Source organism: Pantherophis guttatus, chromosome 5, assembly GCF_059756535.1.
Source record: "Pantherophis guttatus breed Tessera chromosome 5, ASM5975653v1, whole genome shotgun sequence".
NCBI classification, from domain to species: domain Eukaryota; kingdom Metazoa; phylum Chordata; class Lepidosauria; order Squamata; family Colubridae; genus Pantherophis; species Pantherophis guttatus.
In genome coordinates, this window is record NC_142067.1 from 9,474,500 (window position 1) to 9,492,630 (window position 18,131).

Below are 18,131 nucleotides of genomic sequence, written 5' to 3' on the forward strand. Positions count from 1 at the left end.
CGGAGGGGGACCAGAGTCTTTGCATCCATTTCTTTCTTGCTTCCACCCCAGACACGCCTGGATTAGTTTTGGGGACCCGAGAAAAGCGGCGACTTAAAGCGCCGGCTCCGAATCCGCCTCTGGATGCGCAGAGGGAGGGGCGGGCGGTGCACCAAGATGGGGAGGGGGGAAGGGGGAAGGGGAAGGGGGGGTTATTAGGGAGGCGGGGGAGGGGCATTTGCCCGGCCGGGAAGGAAAAAAAAAAGTCTTGACAAAAAGGCTGGGTTGGGTCACAAGGCGCCTGCGCCACGCTGCCGGCTGCCGAGCAGTCCTGAACTTTTCCTCCGCCTGCCCAGCATCTCCGCCTCCGCCTTCCTCGCCTTGGCAAGCGGGGCTCAAGCCCGGAGCTCGCAGAAGGAGCGCGGCGGGGCTCCCAGCTCGCACCTCCGCGGATCGCGTTGCCCTCTTACCTCCTCCTCCTCTTCTTCCTCCTCCTCCTCCTCCTCCGGGGGCTCCCCTCCCTCCCACCCACCCAGGAAAAAAAAAGAAGTCCACCCGCGGGAGAAAAGCGCTCGCCCACTCCCGTGGACTCCCTCGCGCGTGGGACCTGGGCTCTCCCTGCGCTCGCGGGGAGAAAAAAAAACTCTGATTTTTTTTTTTTAAAAAAAATCTTATTTTGGGGAAGGAGGGAGCCGGGATCGGCAGTGCGGGGAAACCTGCACGGGATGGGCTGTCGGTACCCACCTGCCTGATCGTTGTTATCATCACTTTTCAACCCTGACCAAACTTTGCTTTCAGAAGAAAACTTTCGGCGCCCTTAAAAGCTGCGGCAGAGGTAAGTGGCGAAGGAGAGAGAGAGAAGGAGGGGGAGAGGGAGAGGGAGAGGGAGAGGGAGAGAGAGATAGACACACAGAGAGAGAGATACACAGAGAGAGAGAGAGATACCGATAGAAATACAGAGAGAGAGATACAGAGATACACAGAGAGAGAGAGAGAGAGATACAGAGAGAGAAATACAGAGAGATACAGAGATACATACACACACAGAGAGAGAGAGATACAGAGAGAGAAATACAGAGAGATACAGAGATACATACACACACACACAGAGAGATACACAGAGAGAGAGAAACAGAGAGAGAGAGAGAGAGAGATACAGAGAGAGAAATACAGAGAGATACAGAGAGAGAGATACAGAGGGAGAGAGATACACACACACACACACACACACACACAGAGATACAGAGAGAAAGATACAGAGATACATACACAGAGAGAGAGAGAGAGAGAGAGAGAGAGAGATACAGAGAGAGAAATATAGAGATAGAGATACACACACAGAGAGAGAGATACAGAGAGAGAGAGAGAGATACAGAGAGAGAGAGAGAGAGAAAGATACAGAGAGAGAAATACAGAGAGATACAGAGATACATACAGAGAGAGAGAGAGAGAGAGAGAGATACAGAGAGAGGGGGGGAAGGAGGAAGAGAGAGAGAGAGAAAGAGAGCGCGCAGTATGGGCGGAGGGGACCGGCGACCCCCGCAGCTGATGCTCTGGAAAGCCCCATCCCTCGAGGCTCCCGGGCGATATGGCCAGTGATCAGGGATAATGGGAGGTAGGGTCCAACCGCGATGAAAAGACCCTCTCCCGCCCCCGCCGCCTGAACCACAGCTGCAGCTCCCGTGCGGGTTTTGCGGGGGCACCGAAGCCCCTCGGGGCGCCCGGAGTCTTCCCACTGGGAAATCCCTCTTTGCATTGAAAAAGCAGCTGGAAGCCTCCAACGGGGAGGAAGTCTTTCCAGGGGCTACACTGGAGGACAAAATACCCCCGATCGAAGGCGGGTCCTTCCTTTCCGCCGCTACCGGTGATGGTTGCCGGTGCGACTTCGGGATGAAACAAAATTCGTTTTTGGTAAAGTGGCTGTATTCGGTCATTGGAAAGGTGGCTACTTAGTGGGTACCAAGGAAACGTGGACAACGAATCCAAGGAACTAGACAGGGTCAAACTTGGTGGCACAGCTAATGCTCTAGAAAACAGAAAGGGCACTTCCAAAGTTTTCAGTAGGTTGTTGGACTATTCAGTGGGCTGAAATTAACAGCGTGAAAATGAATAGGAACAACAGCAAAGTTGTTTTATCTCATTGTTGTGCACTGCCCAGAGTCTCTTTTGGTGAGCTGGGTGATTGGATAGATAGATAGATAGATAGATAGATAGATAGATAGATAGATAGATAGATAGATAGATAGATAGATAGATAGATAGATAGATAGATAGATACCGTAGATAGATGTAGATAGATAGATAGATAGATAGATAGATAGATAGATAGATAGATAGATAGATAGATAGATACCGTAGATAGATGTAGATAGATAGATAGATAGATAGATAGATGATAGAAAGATAGATAGATAGATAGATAGATAGATAGATAGATAGATAGCTACTGTAGATAGATGTGGATAGATATATAGATAGATGATAGATAGATAGATAGATAGATAGATAGATAGATAGATAGATAGATAGATAGATAAATACTGTAGATAGATGTAGATAGATAAATAGATAGATGATAGAAAGATAGATAGATAGATAGATAGATAGCTACCGTACATAGATGTAGATAGATATATAGATAGATGATAGATAGATAGATAGATAGATAGATAGATAGATAGCTACCGTAGATAGATGTAGATAGATATATAGATAGATGATAGATAGATAGATAGATAGATAGATAGATAGATAGATAGATAGCTACCGTAGATAGATGATAGATAGATGTATAGATAGATGATTGATTGATAGATAGATTAGATAGATAGATAGATAGATAGATAGATAGATAGATAGATAGGTGATTGATTGATAGATAGATTAGATAGATGATAGATAGATGATAGATAGATAGATAGATAGATAGATACCATAGATAGATGTAGATAGATATATAGATAGATGACTGATTGATAGATAGATAGTTGATTGATTGATTGATTGATTGATTAGATAGATTAGATGATAGATAGATATAGATGATTGATTGATAGATAGATTAGATAGCTAGCTACCATAGATAGATGATATAGATGATAGATAGATAGATAGATGATTGATAGATAGATACGATAGATAGATAGATAGAAAGATAGATAGATAGATATCATAGATAGATAGATAGATAGATGATAGATACATACCATAGATAGATACACACAATGAGAAACAATGGATGGACATTTACCAAGGAGAGAAGCGATCTAGAACACAGGAGAAATTTCCTAACGGTGAGAGCAATCAACCAATGGAACAGCTTTGCCTTCAGAAGTTGTGGGTGCTCCACCACTGGAGGCTTTCAAAAAGAGACTGGGCAACCATTTATCTGACATGGTATAAGCCAGGGTCTCCTGCTTGAGCAGGGGGTTGGACTAGAAGACCTCTGAGGTCCCTTCCAACTCTATTCTATATTTGATGTTCCATGAACAGTCACTAAACAAATGTTTGTAAAGTCGAGGACTACCTGTACTTCTTTCCTGCCTGCCTGAACTTAGGTTGTGTACACATCTTTAATTGTCCAAAAATGTGACTTGCCAAAGTTAAAAGCAGTTGATCTCATAACCCAGGCTTTAGCCTCCCCCATCCTGATTAAGGCAAGCATTCCAGAATTCCTCTAGCACGCCTGGGAATTCTGGAAGCTGCGATGTTTAGACGGCACCAGAATGGAGAAACCTGCAGAGACGTATTTCATCTTGGATAACAGTCTTCTCTTTCCACTTATCTAAACTTCAGGGTACCTGATTTGTATGAATTTGCTCTTTTCCCCTTATTATTCTTTGAATTTGCTAAGGAATTTAAGAAGCTACTTCTGTAAAGATCAAAGTTTTGGTCTCTCTAGGATTGTTTTATTGAGTTTCCTGTCTTGTGGGCAGGACATGTATTCAACTGGGAAACTTTTGCAAGCAAAATCTAGATTTTGCTCTGGGTTACCCTCCTTCTCTCTGTGAGAAAGCAACGTTGCTCTGTGCATGCCCAGTGACTCACCCAGCAAGACTTAGTAGGTACACTGGAAATTAAATTAAAGAGTGTTGCATTAAAATTAGGAATGCTTCTGACGATTGCTAAGTCATGAACCAGATAGTCTTTCATCCTTTTAAAAATTGGCACAAAATTAGGCACCTCCTACCAGATGTTTAGTCCTTATCTTGTTAGCTGATTGCTTGCTATTCTGTAATCTCTCTGGAATTTGGTTTGCTCTTCTCCAACAGCCCTGTAAAGTAGGCCAGCACAATACTGCAACATGGCAACAAATGTTATTTGTGACCAAGATGACTAACCAGGGAGCCTTGATAGTACAGTGGTCTAAGCACCCTGTTATTAACACAGCTGCCTGCAATTACTGCTGGTTCGAATCTCTCCAAGGCTCAAGGTTGACTCAGCCTTCCATCCTTTCAAAGATAGGTGAAATGAGGACCCAGATTGTGGGGGCAATAAGCTGACTTTGTATAAATATACAAAAGTATGAAGGCTATTGCTTAGCGCATTGTAAGCCGCCCTGAGTCTCCGGAGAAGGGCGGCATATAAATCAAATTTAAAAAAACAAACAAAAAACCAGTCAGTTTTCAGAAAAAGATCATTTGAAACAATTGTCTAATTCGTGCTCTTACAGCTCACATTAAATGATGTGGTTTCGTTTATCTTGGTTGAGTCTTTGGGTTCTTACATCAGAGTACAGTATGTCTGGAACTTCTTGGCTTATTTGGGAGTGCTTGTTTTAAATGTGTTTTTAATGAGGCACGACAGCATATTTTTCCTTCCTGGAGATAAGGGCTTTCTACGAAAACATATGTTCTCTATGTGAATAATTTGTGTACTTATTTTAGTTTAATTATACTAAGCCAAGACTAAAAAAAAAAAAAAAACGCAGCTCAAGGAAAAAAGGGTAAGATTTACAGATGATGAAATACACAATTATTCTTATTTCTTTGAAGAAGTGTCTATTGGTTTGATTGCTGCCAACCACAACTTCTGCACACAATGGGATTCTAAGCCACTGTATGATCTTGCAGTTTCCATGCAGACTGATTTTGAGATTATTTCCACTTAAGGAGACATGTCCCGTTTGACCCACCCATTTGAGTTATATTATCTGTTTGTTTCCTAATTTGATTTACACCCTGCTTTTCCAATCTGGCAAGTTCTCAAAGCAATTCATTAAATGAGTCCTTTTGGCCGCAGGATCATGAATGTTTGCCCAGGAAATCATTCTCTCTCTCTCTCTCTCTCTCTCTCTCTCTCTCTCTCTCTCTCTCTCTCTCGTTGGTGTTTTGCTGAAGTTCTCAAAATACAGGTTTGAGAAAAGGTACTTCAAGAGTAGATAAAAATCTCTTTCCAGTTGAAGTGAAGTTCTTGTGACTTCCCGAACAATAAGGGTGATAGACAGTCTGGAGATTAAATTGTAGGATCAACAGTTGAGGGAACTAGGTATAGTTCTAGTCTATCAAAGAGAATGATGGGGAAGACATGAGAACGGTCTTCTTGTCCTTGACAGGTTGTCACAAAGAAAAGGAGATCGAGTTATCATCACCACTATAAAAAAAAAGATATATTTTTTTGAATTTGATTTATATGCCGCCCTTCTCCGGAGACTCAGGGCGGCTTACAATGCGCTAAGCAATAGCCTTCATCCTTTTGTATATTTATACAAAGTCAGCTTATTGCCCCCACAAACTGGGTCCTCAATTTACCTACCTTAGAAAGGATGGAAGGCTGAGTCAACCTTGAACCTGGAGAGATTCGAACCTGCAGTAATTGCAGGCAGCTGGTCTTAATAACAGGGTGCTTTAGACCACTGTACTACCAAGGCTCTTGTTGAAACTTTAGAAAGAGTGCAGAAAAGAGCAACAAAGATGATGAGGGGTCTGGAGGATAAAACATACGAAGAATGGTTGTAGGAATTGGACATGTCTAGTTTAATGAAAAGAAGGACTAGGGTGATATGATAGCAGCGTTCCAATATCTAAAGGGCTGCCACAAAGAAGCGGGAGTCAAGTTATTCTCCAAAGCACCTGAGGGCAGGACAAGAAACAATGGATGGAAACTAATCAAGGAGAGAAGCAACTTAGAACTAAGGAAGAAACTTCCTAACAGTGAAAACAATTAACCAGTGGAACAGCTTGCTTTCAGAAGTTGTGGATGCTCCAACACTGGAAGTTTTTAAGAAGAGACTGTACACCATTTATCTGGAGTGGAACAGGGTCTCCTGCTTGAACAGAGGGTTGGACTAAAAGACCCCCAAGGTCCCTTCCAACTCTTGTTATTCTGTTATTGTCTAGGGCCGTGATGGCGAACCTATGGCACGTGTGCCACAGGTGGCATGCGAAGCCATGTCGCTTGGCACGCCAGCTCAGCTAGGGTGCGCATGCACGCGCTGGCCAGCTAATTTTGGGGCCTTCTGGGCCCACCAGAAGTAGGGAAACAAGCTGTTTGCTGCCTCCGGAGGGCCTGGGGGTGGGATGGGGAAGGCTGTTTTTGCCCTCCCCAGATGCATAGAGAGGATCTGGATCCAGGTGAGACAGAAAAACGGACCTACCGGGGCATCACATGCCAGGACCTGGGGGGAGGGGGGTCGCACACGCATGCATGGGGCGGGACGCATAGAATCATGGGTGTGGGCATGCTCACGCGTGAACCTCCCCCATCCCCCTTTATGGCACGCGATGGCAAAAAGGTTAGCCATCACTGGTCTAGGGCACCAGAAAGCAGGAGAAGAAGAAGTAATGAATGTAAGCTTGGTCAAAGAGAGGGACCATCTACAAATAAGGAGACATTTTCTGACAGTGAGAACAATTAATCAGTAGAATAGCTTGCTTCCTGGGGTTTGTGGTGCTCCAACACTGGGGGTTTTCAAAAATAGACTGAACAACCATTTGATTGGGTAAGAAACTTCCTGACTCAAGCAGGAAGTTGGACTGGAAGACCTCTGAAGTCCCTCCCAGCCCTATGATTCTATGTTCTATGACAATACGGAATATTTCTTTCTTCCAGGAGATTTCCCCAACTTGTCAGGCTAGTCTAAAGCCCTGAGAACCCTTGAAGGTCTCCCATTCAAATAGTCTCCAGGTCTCATCCCGCTTATCTTCTTTAATCGGAGAAGGGCATTAAAATATCACCTGCAGCCAGTTCAATGGTAGTGGAGCAGATAGAAACTACAGAGCGATGGTTGGTAGATCCCACCTCCTTCCCATTAAAGTATTGGTCCCTTTCATTCAGTTGTTGTTGTTAATTGTAATGGTTTAACTTTTAATGCTCATATGTTTTTAATGACTCCTTGGAAAAGACCCTGATGTTGGGAAAGATCAAAGACAAAAGGAGAAGGGGATGGCAGAGGATGGAATAGGCTAGGCTAGGCTAGGCTAGGCTAGGCTAGGCTAGGCTAGGCTAGGCTAGGCTAGGCTAGGCTAGACTAGACTAGGCTAGACTAGACTAGACTAGACTAGACTAGACTAGACTAGAACAGAACAGAACAGAACGATAGGATAGGATAGGATAGGATAGGATAGGATAGGATAGAATAGAATAGAATAGAATAGAATAGAATAGAATAGAATAGAATAGAATAGAATAGAATAGAATAGAATAGAATAGAATAGAATAACAGAGTTGGAAGCTGTAGTGGGTTTCAATTTAGTTTGCTACCGGTTAGTTTGCTTGCGCAGAAGCATCTGGGCGGTTGGTCGGAGCCTCCCACCGCCGCTACCAGTTCGCCCGAACCAGGGCGAACTGGTAGCAACTCACCACTGGTTGGAAGGGACCTTGGAGGTCTTCTAGTCCAACACCCCCCCCAAGCAGGAGATCCTATACCATTTCTGACAGGTAGCTATCTAGTCTCTTCTTGAAAGCTTCCGGTAATGAAGCACCCACAATTTCCAAAGGCAACTTCTGTTCCATGGGTTGATTGTTCTCACTATCAGAAAATTTCTCCTCATTTCCAGGTGGAATCTCTCCTTGATCAGTTTCCATCCATTAGCCCTTGTCTGCACTTCAGGTGCTTTGGGGAATAGCTTGACCCCCTCTCCTCTCTGTGGCAGCCCCTCAAATATTGGAAGGCTGCTATCCTGTCTCCCCTGGTCCTTCTCTTCACTAGACTAGCCATGCCCAGTTCCTGCAACCGTTCTTCATATCTTTTAGCCTCCGGTCCCCTAAACATCCTGGTTGATCTCCTCTGCACTCTTTCTAGAGTCTCAGCATCTGTTTTTGTAGTTTTGTAGGTAGTGTCATCAATGCAATGCACATGAATTTGGGCAAACTCTGGGAAACAATGGAGGGCAAGGAAACCTGGTATGCTCTGATCTGTGGGGTTGTGAAGAGTCGGATGCCACTTAGTGACTGAACAACAACAACTGTTTGTGTAGTGGTGGAAAAAGGAAAGATTTTATCATTTGTCACCCCACTTGGTATCCATTTATGGCAGTGAGCCAAATGCTAGGAAAACACAGGAAAGTGTTTACCTTAGTTGGGTACAAAAAAGTCCGGTGTGCAAGACTCTTTGTAGTGATCTTCAGAGAATGGATCCCAAAAATCAGGAGTCTAAGAAGCACACTTTCAAACATTACCAGATTTTATTTGAAGGCATAAGCTTCTGTGAGCTTCTGCTCATTTTCATCAGACGCGACAAATCTGATAAATGAGGTGGTCTCCACTGCTTCTGCGAGAATGAATTACAGGTAGTCCTTGTTTAATGACAATAGGGAGGCTGTTAAGCAATGTAGTCGTGAAGCGAGACATCATACGACTGTGTCTTATCATTTTTACTGCCGGCTTCTCCATTGACTCTGCTTATTGGAAGAGTACAAATGTCAATCATTTTTCCGCAGAGATGTTACAATGGTTGTAAGTGTATAGAAAACCATTAGCAGAGATGGCTAAATTGACGGCTTTGATCCAAGTAAAAAAACATACAAATACTTTTATTCCTACTTGGAAACCACTTCTGGACTTTGGGCTTGAGCTGGAAAAACAACCGAAACTTCGATTTTGGGTTTTACCGATTAGATAGATTTGTTGTTATAGAAATGGCTAGTTTAAACTATTATGTAAAAGTAAAAAAATAAAATGAGGTTTGATGTTAATGCCTTATTCTACTGCACCAAAAGAAATCGGAAGTCAATTCTTTTTCTTTCTTTTTTCCCCTTTTTCACCCTTTCTCCTTCCCTTTCCCCTTCCCTATTTTTCCTATTTGCTTTTGTATTTTTTGTATGTTATAACATAAACGAATAAAAAAAATCAAAATGTGCGTTAAGCATGAGGACCAGTTGTAAAGTTAGCTTTTCAGCACCGTTATAATTCAAAATGGTTGCTAAACAGGGCAGGGATTAAGTGAGGCCTACCTCACAAAAGGTATGCTTTTAAACGAAAACTGTTATCCTGTTTCCCCCAAAATAAGACATCTCCTGATAATAAGCCCAATCGGGCTTTTGAGCGCATGGCAATAAGGCCAAGCGCTTATTTCAGGGTTCAAAAAAAAAAAATATAAGACAGGGTCTTATTTTTGGGGAAACACCTTAGAAGAGGTGATACCAGATTTCTCCTGATTCTGGATTATGATGCCTTTTTTTCCTACAAACTCTAGAATGCGTGGGGCCTCACATTTAAGTCAATTTTGTTCAGTGGTGGGCTCCGATTTTTTTAACAACCGGTTCTCTGCCCTAATGACTGGCTGGGTGGGCGGGGCTGGGTGGGTCATGTGACTGAGTGGGTGTGGCCAACTCTACGTCACTTGTGTGAGTGATACCTGTATGGGACAGGCAGGGTTGGGGATGGAATCCAGGGGTCTCTGGTGGTGGTGGGGGAGCGGGAGGAAAGAAAGATCCAACCTGTTTGTGTCCGTGTGTGTGTGTGTATTTGTGTGTGTGTGTGAGAGAGAGAGACTGCGTCAAGCTAGATTGGGGAAGCTGGCTGAGAGAAGAAGAGAAGCTGAGTAAGTTGGACCCAGACGCTTCCCGGGTCCCCTTATCCCAGAATCAGCAACTTCTCACACTCCTCTCTCTGCTAGCCCTCTTCTCTGGAGAAGGGGGCAGCGGCGGCCGCTAGCATTGAGGGGAGAGTGGCACACAGAAACAGGAGCACACAAAAATGCCACCCCCTTCTCTCTCTCCGTCTCCGTTGCTGGGTGATCCAGTGTGAAGAAGGGGGCTAGTAGAGCGGGGACAAGTGCGAGGTTGCTGCTTCTGGGATGAGGGGACATGTTGAGTCCAGCTCACCTGGCTTCTCTTCCTCTCGCAGCCAGCTTTTTTGAGCTGTTTTCAGGCTGTTTTTTGGGCCGTTTTCAGGCCGTTTCCCAAAATGGCCTAAAAATGGCCCCAAAAAACAGCCTGTTTTGGGGCATTTTTCGGGCTGTTTTTCAGGCCACTTTTGGCCAGGAAAGTGGTTTGGTTTTTGGCTGTTTTCAGGCTGTTTTTCGAGCTGTTTTCAGGCCATTCTCAGGCTGATTTTGGCCAGGAAAATGACCTGAAAATGGTCCTGAAAACAGCCCGAAAAATGGGTGGGGGCAGGGCCAGCTGGTGGTCCAATTTGCCGGTTCTCCGAACTGCGCAGAATCAAAACAACTGGTTCGGGCGAACCGGTCCGAACCGGCAGCAGCCCACCTCTGCTTTTGTTCTTTTTTTTTTTTTTAATTTGATTTATATGCCGCCCTTCTCCGGAGACTCAGGGCGGCTTACAATGTGCTCAGCAATAGCCTTCATCCTTTTGTATATTTATACAAAGTCAGCTTATTGCCCCCACAAACTGGGTCCTCAATTTACCTACCTTAGAAAGGATGGAAGGCTGAGTCAACCTTGAGCCTGGTGAGATTCGATCTTACTTTAATTGCAGACAGCTGGTGTTAAATTACAGTGCTTCTGTCTGTTGAGCTATCCAGGCTCTGTTTCTGAAGACCTTTAGGGCCAAATGGGCGTCTTAAGCCTTGCAACCGTTTAAGGTACCCACTTCACCCTCGGAACACACCCAAACCTCTTAGCCTTGCCAGATCTTGGAGTGCAACTTTGGCAAGCACAAATTCACACCCTTGAGTTAAGTCTTCCAAAAAACTACCCTGTTTCCCCAAAAATAAGACATCCCCTGATAATAAGCCCAAATGGGCTTTTGAGCACATGCACTAAAATAAGCTTCCCCCTGAAAATAAGCCCTCCCCGAAAATATTTAAATGCAGAGCTGGAAATCAGGTAAAATGGCAAGAGGAACGCCGTCTTGTTCCACGCACCCCAAAATAACAAAACCTCCCCGAAAATAAGGCCAAGCACTTACTTCGGGGTTCAAAAATATAAAAGACAGGGTCTTATTTTTGGGGAAACACGGGTATACAGGTAGTCCTTAACTTACGACCACAATTGAGCCTTTCTGACACCAGTGAAAGAAGTGAGGAGCTCCTACTTACTGGATGTATTCAAGTAGAAGTTGGACAGAAACCTGATCAGAGATGCTTTCACTTGGAATTTTGTACCAAATGAATATTGAATCCCAGAGCCCTTGGGATTGAATTCTTCCAATTCTGTAATTGCAGTTTTAGATCATTATAACGGAGACTTTCTTAGTGGGTTGCATTACAGGTAGTCCTCGACTTACGACCACAATTGAGCCCAAAGTTTCCGTGGCTAAGCGAGACAGTTGTTAAGTGAGTTTTGCCCCATTTTACAAATTTTCTTGCCACTGTTGTGGAGTGAATCACTGCACTTGTTAAGTTAGTAACATCGTTGTAAAGTGGCTTCCCCATTGAAATTTGTGTATCAGAAGGTCGCAAACAGTGACCGATCCCATGGCCCCAGGACACTGAAACAAGCATAAACATGCAAGCATCATGCAACAGAAATGTTGGGGCTCAGTTGCGGTCGTAAGTCGAGGACTGCCTATACATAAAGGATGGTTGGGTCATGATGCAATCTCATTGTTTTGATGAGTTTCTAGCTCGTTGCTGATGCCCCTCAATGCAACTCTTGTCATTGTAACACCGCTCCTGCGCGAGCTGCACTGGCTCCCGGTGGTCTTCCGGGTGCGCTTCAAGGTGTTGATTATCACCTTTAAAGCGCTCCATGGCATAGGGCCTAGCTATCTTCGAGACCGCCTGCTGCCACCGACGATCTCCCATCGACCCGTGCGCTCCCACAGAGAGGGCCTCCTCAGGGTGCCATCAGCCAATCAATGTAGGCTGGTGACCCCCAAGGGGAGGGCCTTCTCTGTGGGGGCACCTACCCTCTCGAATCAGTTGCCCCCAGAGATAAGGAGAATCCAAGACCTCGGTGCCTTCCGCCGTGCCCTTAAAACCCACTTTTTCCAGCAAGCTGGGCTGGCTTAAGAAGAAATTTTTAAATGTTTTAATTGGTTTGTGATTTTTAATTTTGGGGCCAAATTTATATATATTTTAATTGTTTTTTTTAATATTTGTATTTCATGTTCTTAATTCTGGCTGTCCTCAGGGAGAAGGGCGGTATATAAATTGGAAATAAAATAAATAAATAAATAAATTTATAAATTATGGCTTAGAACAATATGCAAACCTAGGCATTTCTGGCTTACCTAACTCTTGGTTAAAGCATTGTGACCGTGTGGTTGTGGGAACTGGGCCACCGTTAGCAGGTTTGGATTTTTGCCTGATCTTTCTGACGTGCCAAATTTCTGCCGAGTGGTTTTTCTTTTCCTAGTGGGCGCTCAAGAAGTTACTACTACCGCTCCAAAATAACTTTCCAATTTTTACAACCGTATTTATTCAAAAATGGCCCAAGCTTCCAAGGTATACATTAGACGCGTGATGGAATCAGTTTGCTCTTTGGTTATAAATGTGGACGTTTCTTTGGCATAGCTGCATTTGGGGGTGGGGGTGGGGGGTGGGAATATATCCTTGTGGTTTGAGAAGTTGAGGGCGAAGCTCGGCTTACAGGTTCAATTTCACTGGGTTCTGTTTTTCATTTAGGTATTTACAGAGCGTTACATAAAACGGTTCCTTTTGGAGAGAAATTAATGTTTAACTTCTTATCTGAATGACCGTGAACGCACACCCGGATTCGTTCTCCAATCCATTCTCTCCAACTGCCTTTTTGGTCTGGCCCAAAAACAAATAGCATTTTCTTTGTTTTTGGTTGCTGACTGAGGTCGGCTGAAGCAATAGGAGAACGAATCATGGGGCTGGACGGGACTTCAGAGGTCTTCTAGTCCAACCTCCTGCTGGTTGGTGGGCCTGGTGGCTCAGCAGACTGATAGCATTGTGATTAACACCAGATGTCTGCAATTACTGCAAGTTCGAATCTCCCCAGGCTCAAGGTTGACTCAGCCTTCCATCCTTTCTAAGGTAGGTAAATTGAGGACCCAGATTGTGGGGGCAATAAGCTGACTTTGTATAAATATACAAAAGTATGAAGGCTATTGCTTAATGCATTGTAAGCCGCCCTGAGTCTCCAGAGAAGGGCGGCATATAAATCAATTTTTTTAAAAAAAGGCAGGAATCTCATACCATCCGGGTCAAATGGTTGTACAATCTACTTCTGAAAACCTCCAGTGATGTAGGACCCACAACTGCAGGAGGGAAGCTGTTCCATTGATTAATTGTGCTCGCTGTCGGGAAAAATTATCCTTGTTTCTAGGTTAGATAAGAGATGAAAAACTATGGTCAAGAGGTAAAATTTGCCCGTTTAATGAGGTAACAAACTATGTGTCTGTAGCTGAGTAGTTGTTGTGGTCCAACAGCAGCCTGCAGAGCTGGCAGCGGAGTCGGACAGTGAGGAGGATGTGGAGGAACCTGGGACAGTCCTGGAGTCTGGGGAAAGCCAGGACAAGGGCTTTGCTTCGGAGGCAGAGATGGGGCCAGGGCCATCTGGGAATGATGCGCGAACTCCGGAGCCCCCAGAGTCAGACAGCAGAGAGGCAAAGGAACAGGAGGAGCCTGTTCTTAGTGCACGCATGCGCAGAGCTGCCAGAAGGCAAGAGCAGCTAAAGCAAAAGGGTCGACTGGGGAGTAAGGCCAGGAGATGATTGGCCCCTCCCATAAGGCTTAAAAGAGAAACAAAGGCACTTGGGCCTTTTGCAGGAAAGTAACGTTGCTAACTCTGTTTCCAGTCAGCATCTCTTGTTTGTTTCTGAACTCCATGGGGCTTTGCCAAGTAAGGCCTTTGGCAGGGTGTCAAAGAAGATAAAGGTTGGTGAGTGTCCCGAAGGACTTCTTCCGAAGGACTTGTTTTGCAACTAATTGGGACTCAGCTGGGAATGAACGTAATTCTCAGCTGTTACAATAAAATAGGTTTGTTTGGGACTAATTGTGTCTTGTAATGACTCAGTAAGCCTAGATCACAACAATAGTAAGGAAAGCATGATATGAGCAGAATGGAATGGAATAGAACAAGAACAGGACAGAGGTGGTATTCAGCCGGTTCGGACTGGTTCGGGTGAATTGGTAGTAGCGACCTGCGGGTGGCCCCGCCTATTTGCCCACCCACCCAGGCTCAATCCCATCCTATACACTGTGGTTTTGATTGTGGACGCATGTGTGGACGCATGAATTCCCATGTTGTTTGATATCGCATGTATGGGTGGATGGCGTGCGAGAGCGAATTCCCATGTTGTTTGAAATCGCACATATGCGCTTACATTTCCGGTGTCGGGTGAACCGGTGGTGACAGAATATGAAGCCCACTTCTGGAACAGGAACAGGGACAGAATATAATAGAATGCAATGCAGAAAATGCAGAGTAGACTAGAGTAGAGTAGAGTAGAGTAGAGAATAGAATAGAATAGAATAGAATAGAATAGAATAGAATAGAATAGAATAGAATAGAATAGAATAGAATAGAATAGAATAGACGGAACAGAACGGAATAGGAATAGGAATAGGAATAGGAATAGGAATAGGAATAGGAATAGGAATAGGAATAGGAATAGGAATAGGAATAGGAATAGGAATAGGAATAGAACAGGAACAGAATAGAATAGAATGCAATGCAATGCAGAAAAAATGCAGAATAGAACAGAGCAGAGCAGAAGAGAAGAGAAGAGAAGAGAAGAGCAGAAGAGAAGAGAAGAGAAGAGAAGAGAAGAGAAGAGAAGAGAAGAGAAGAGAACAGAACAGAACAGAACAGAACAGAACAGAACAGAACAGAACAGAACACTTTATTTGGCTAAATGTGATTAGACAAAGAATTTGTCTCCAGTGCAGAAGCTCTCAGTGTACAGGCAAAGCAACAGAATAATACTGATCATAATAATAATACTACTACAGATAGTCCTCAACTTACAACAGTTCATTTAGTGACCATTCAACAGCACTGAAAAAAAAGTGTCCTGACCGCTTTTTCGCACTTACGACCGCTGCAGCATCCCCCTTGGTTATGCGATCAAAATTAAGACGCTTGGCAACTGGTTCGTGTTTATGTCGATTGCAATGTCCCTGGGATCATGTGACCCCCCTTTTGCGACCTTCTGACAAGCGAAGTCCGTGGGGAAGACAAGACTCACTTAGCAACCTGTGTTACTAACTTAACAACTGCAGTGATTCGCTTGACCACCGTGGCAAGAAAGGTCCTAAAACGGGGCAATGTTCACTTAACAAGGGGGGGTTGGACTAGAAGACTTCCAAGTTCCCTTCAACTCTGCTATTCTGTTATTCTGTTAAGTTGATGAGTTTGGGGCAGGTATATAATAAATAAATAATAAATAACTTTATTATCATTGTACCGGTGGTGGTTTGCTCCCGGTTCGCACCGGTTCGCAAGAACCGGTAGTAAAAAAATTTAGTAGTTCGGAGAACTGGTAATAATTGGCTGGCCACGCCCACGAACCGGTCCCTGGCCCAGTCACTGCTCGCTTACCCCGCTCACCTCATCAGAGGCTTTTTTTTTTTTTACTTTTAAAAGCATTTTTTCTACACCCTCTTCGGCTGAAAAAATGCTTTTAAAAGTTAAAAAAAAATCCTCTGATGATCGCGCAGCTCAGCTGGGATCTTCAGAGGCTTCTGAAAACATTTTTTCTGCAACCATTTTTTTAAACGGAAAAAAAATCCCTTTAAAAGCTTCTGGCGATCCCAGCAGATTTGCCTGATCGTCAGAAGCTTCTAAAAGCATGCTTTCCTGCAACCTCTTAAGGTTGTAGAAATAATGCTTTTAAAAGTAAAAAAAAAAAAAAGTTGTCCACGCCCACCCAGTCACATTACCCCCCAAGCCACGCCCACAAAATAAGCCACGCCCACAGAACCGGTAGTAAAAAAATTTAGAACACACCCCTGCATTGTACAAGTGTATACACAGTATACCCATACAACGAAATTCACCTAATACCCAAAGACTAGGTCCAACACACATAACAATCCCCAAACATATCCATTCAGAGGATGCTGGAGATCAGTGTCTAGTTAGATTCTCCTGGCATGTGGTAGGAGATCTATTATAGCTGACAAGCAGACATCACTGTCAATCGTCTCATAAGACATGAAGGTTTCTCCATCGTTAAACATTTCCATCTTCTATTATATCCAAGTCTTTTCCAGCGCATATCCAAGCTCTTTTTTCAAAGGGAAGGAGGGGAGAAGGAAGGCAAGCCAGACTAAGCCATTCAACTTGCCCTGCCAACTGCTAACCCAATAACATCATGATCCTATTATTTTTGTGTGGTGGGGGTGCAGTCGAGCCCCATATATCTGCTGTGCGACTACTGTATTTGCTGGCACGTAGCCCATATACTTCCAGACGGCTTTGGGTGTTTTTACCCCCTGGCTCGTCTCCTCTTGTAACCCTCAAAGCAGTTGAGTCTGCTTTTCAGCATCATTCCTATCGGTTGTAATCGATACAGCTTATGTTTTTTAAAAATGCAACACCCCCCCTCCCAGATTTTAGAAAGGGGGATTTGGCTCCGTTGATTGCACGCTTAACTAACCGCAGTAAAGGTCTGTCTCACTTGGCAAAGGTAGAAGAGAGTTGGGAGTCGGTGTACACTCTGCCATTGATTTTAGGAATCTCTCTCTCGTCCCCTTCGTGATCCATTTTCTCCTCTACCGTTTTCCATAGAAAAACTGCCTTCGTCGTGAGCTGTAATGGAGATTATGGCTTTCAGACCCCTTCCCCTCCTAGGAATTCTATCCAGGGGGTGGGTTTGGAAAAGGACCTCCTAAATAATGACTTTAAAAAAAAAGAAAACAGACGCACAACATGCTGTCCCTTGTTGAAAAGTGATTCATGGAATGATTGAGGTAGGTAGATACATAGACAGACAGACAATGAATATGAGAGAGGGAGAGAGGGGGAGAGAGAGAGAGAGAGAGAGAGAGATCATTTATTATTATTTATTATTTATTTATTGAATTTATATACCGCCCTTCTCCCTGAAGGGACTCAGGGCGGTGAGATCATGGGTCCCTGGTGCTCTCTGAGCTTGCTGGTTTTCTTGAGATGTTTATATATATATATATATATATATATATATATATATATATATATATATATATATATATATATATATATATATATATATATATATATATAATTTGATTTATATGCCGCCCTTCTCCAGAGACTCAGGGCGGTTTACAAGGCATTAAGCAATAGCCTTCATACTTTTGCATATTTATACAAAGTCAGCTTATTGCCCCCACAAACTGGGTCCTCAATTTACCTACCTTAGAAAGGATGGAAGGCTGAGTCAACCTTGAGCCTGGTGAGATTCGAACTTACAGTAATTGCAGACAGCTGGTGTTAATCACAATGCTATCAGTCTGCTGAGCCACCAGGCCCACCAACCAGCAGGAGGTTGGACTAGAAGACCTCTGAAGTCCCATCCAAGGCCCTAGTTTCATTATCCAAACTAGATAACATCATCACACACACACATTAGATTGATTGATCGATCGATCGATTGATTGATGTTAGCTATCTATCTATCTATCTATCTATCTATCTGGATAGATGGTTGGATGGGTAGATAGATAGATAGATAGAGAGAGAGAGATAGAGAGATAGATAGATAGATAGATAGATAGATAGATAGATAGATAGATAGATAGATAGATAGATGATGGATGATGGATGGATAGATGGATGATGGATGGATGGATGGATGGATGGATGGATGGATGGATGGATAGATGATGGATGGATAGATAGATAGATGATGGATGG

General features: G+C 43.9%; 1 protein-coding gene across 1 annotated transcript in view; it reads left to right on the forward strand.

Moving 5' to 3' along the window:
• Nucleotides 1–249: 249 nt before the first annotated feature.
• PRSS23 (serine protease 23) overlaps nucleotides 250–18,131 on the forward strand; it is a 28,776-nt gene continuing 10,894 nt past the window's right edge. Inside the window, exon 1 of the mRNA XM_060686195.2 lies at nucleotides 250–814. The gene's annotated coding sequence lies outside the window, so the exon portion shown is untranslated. The remainder of the gene's footprint in view (nucleotides 815–18,131) is intronic.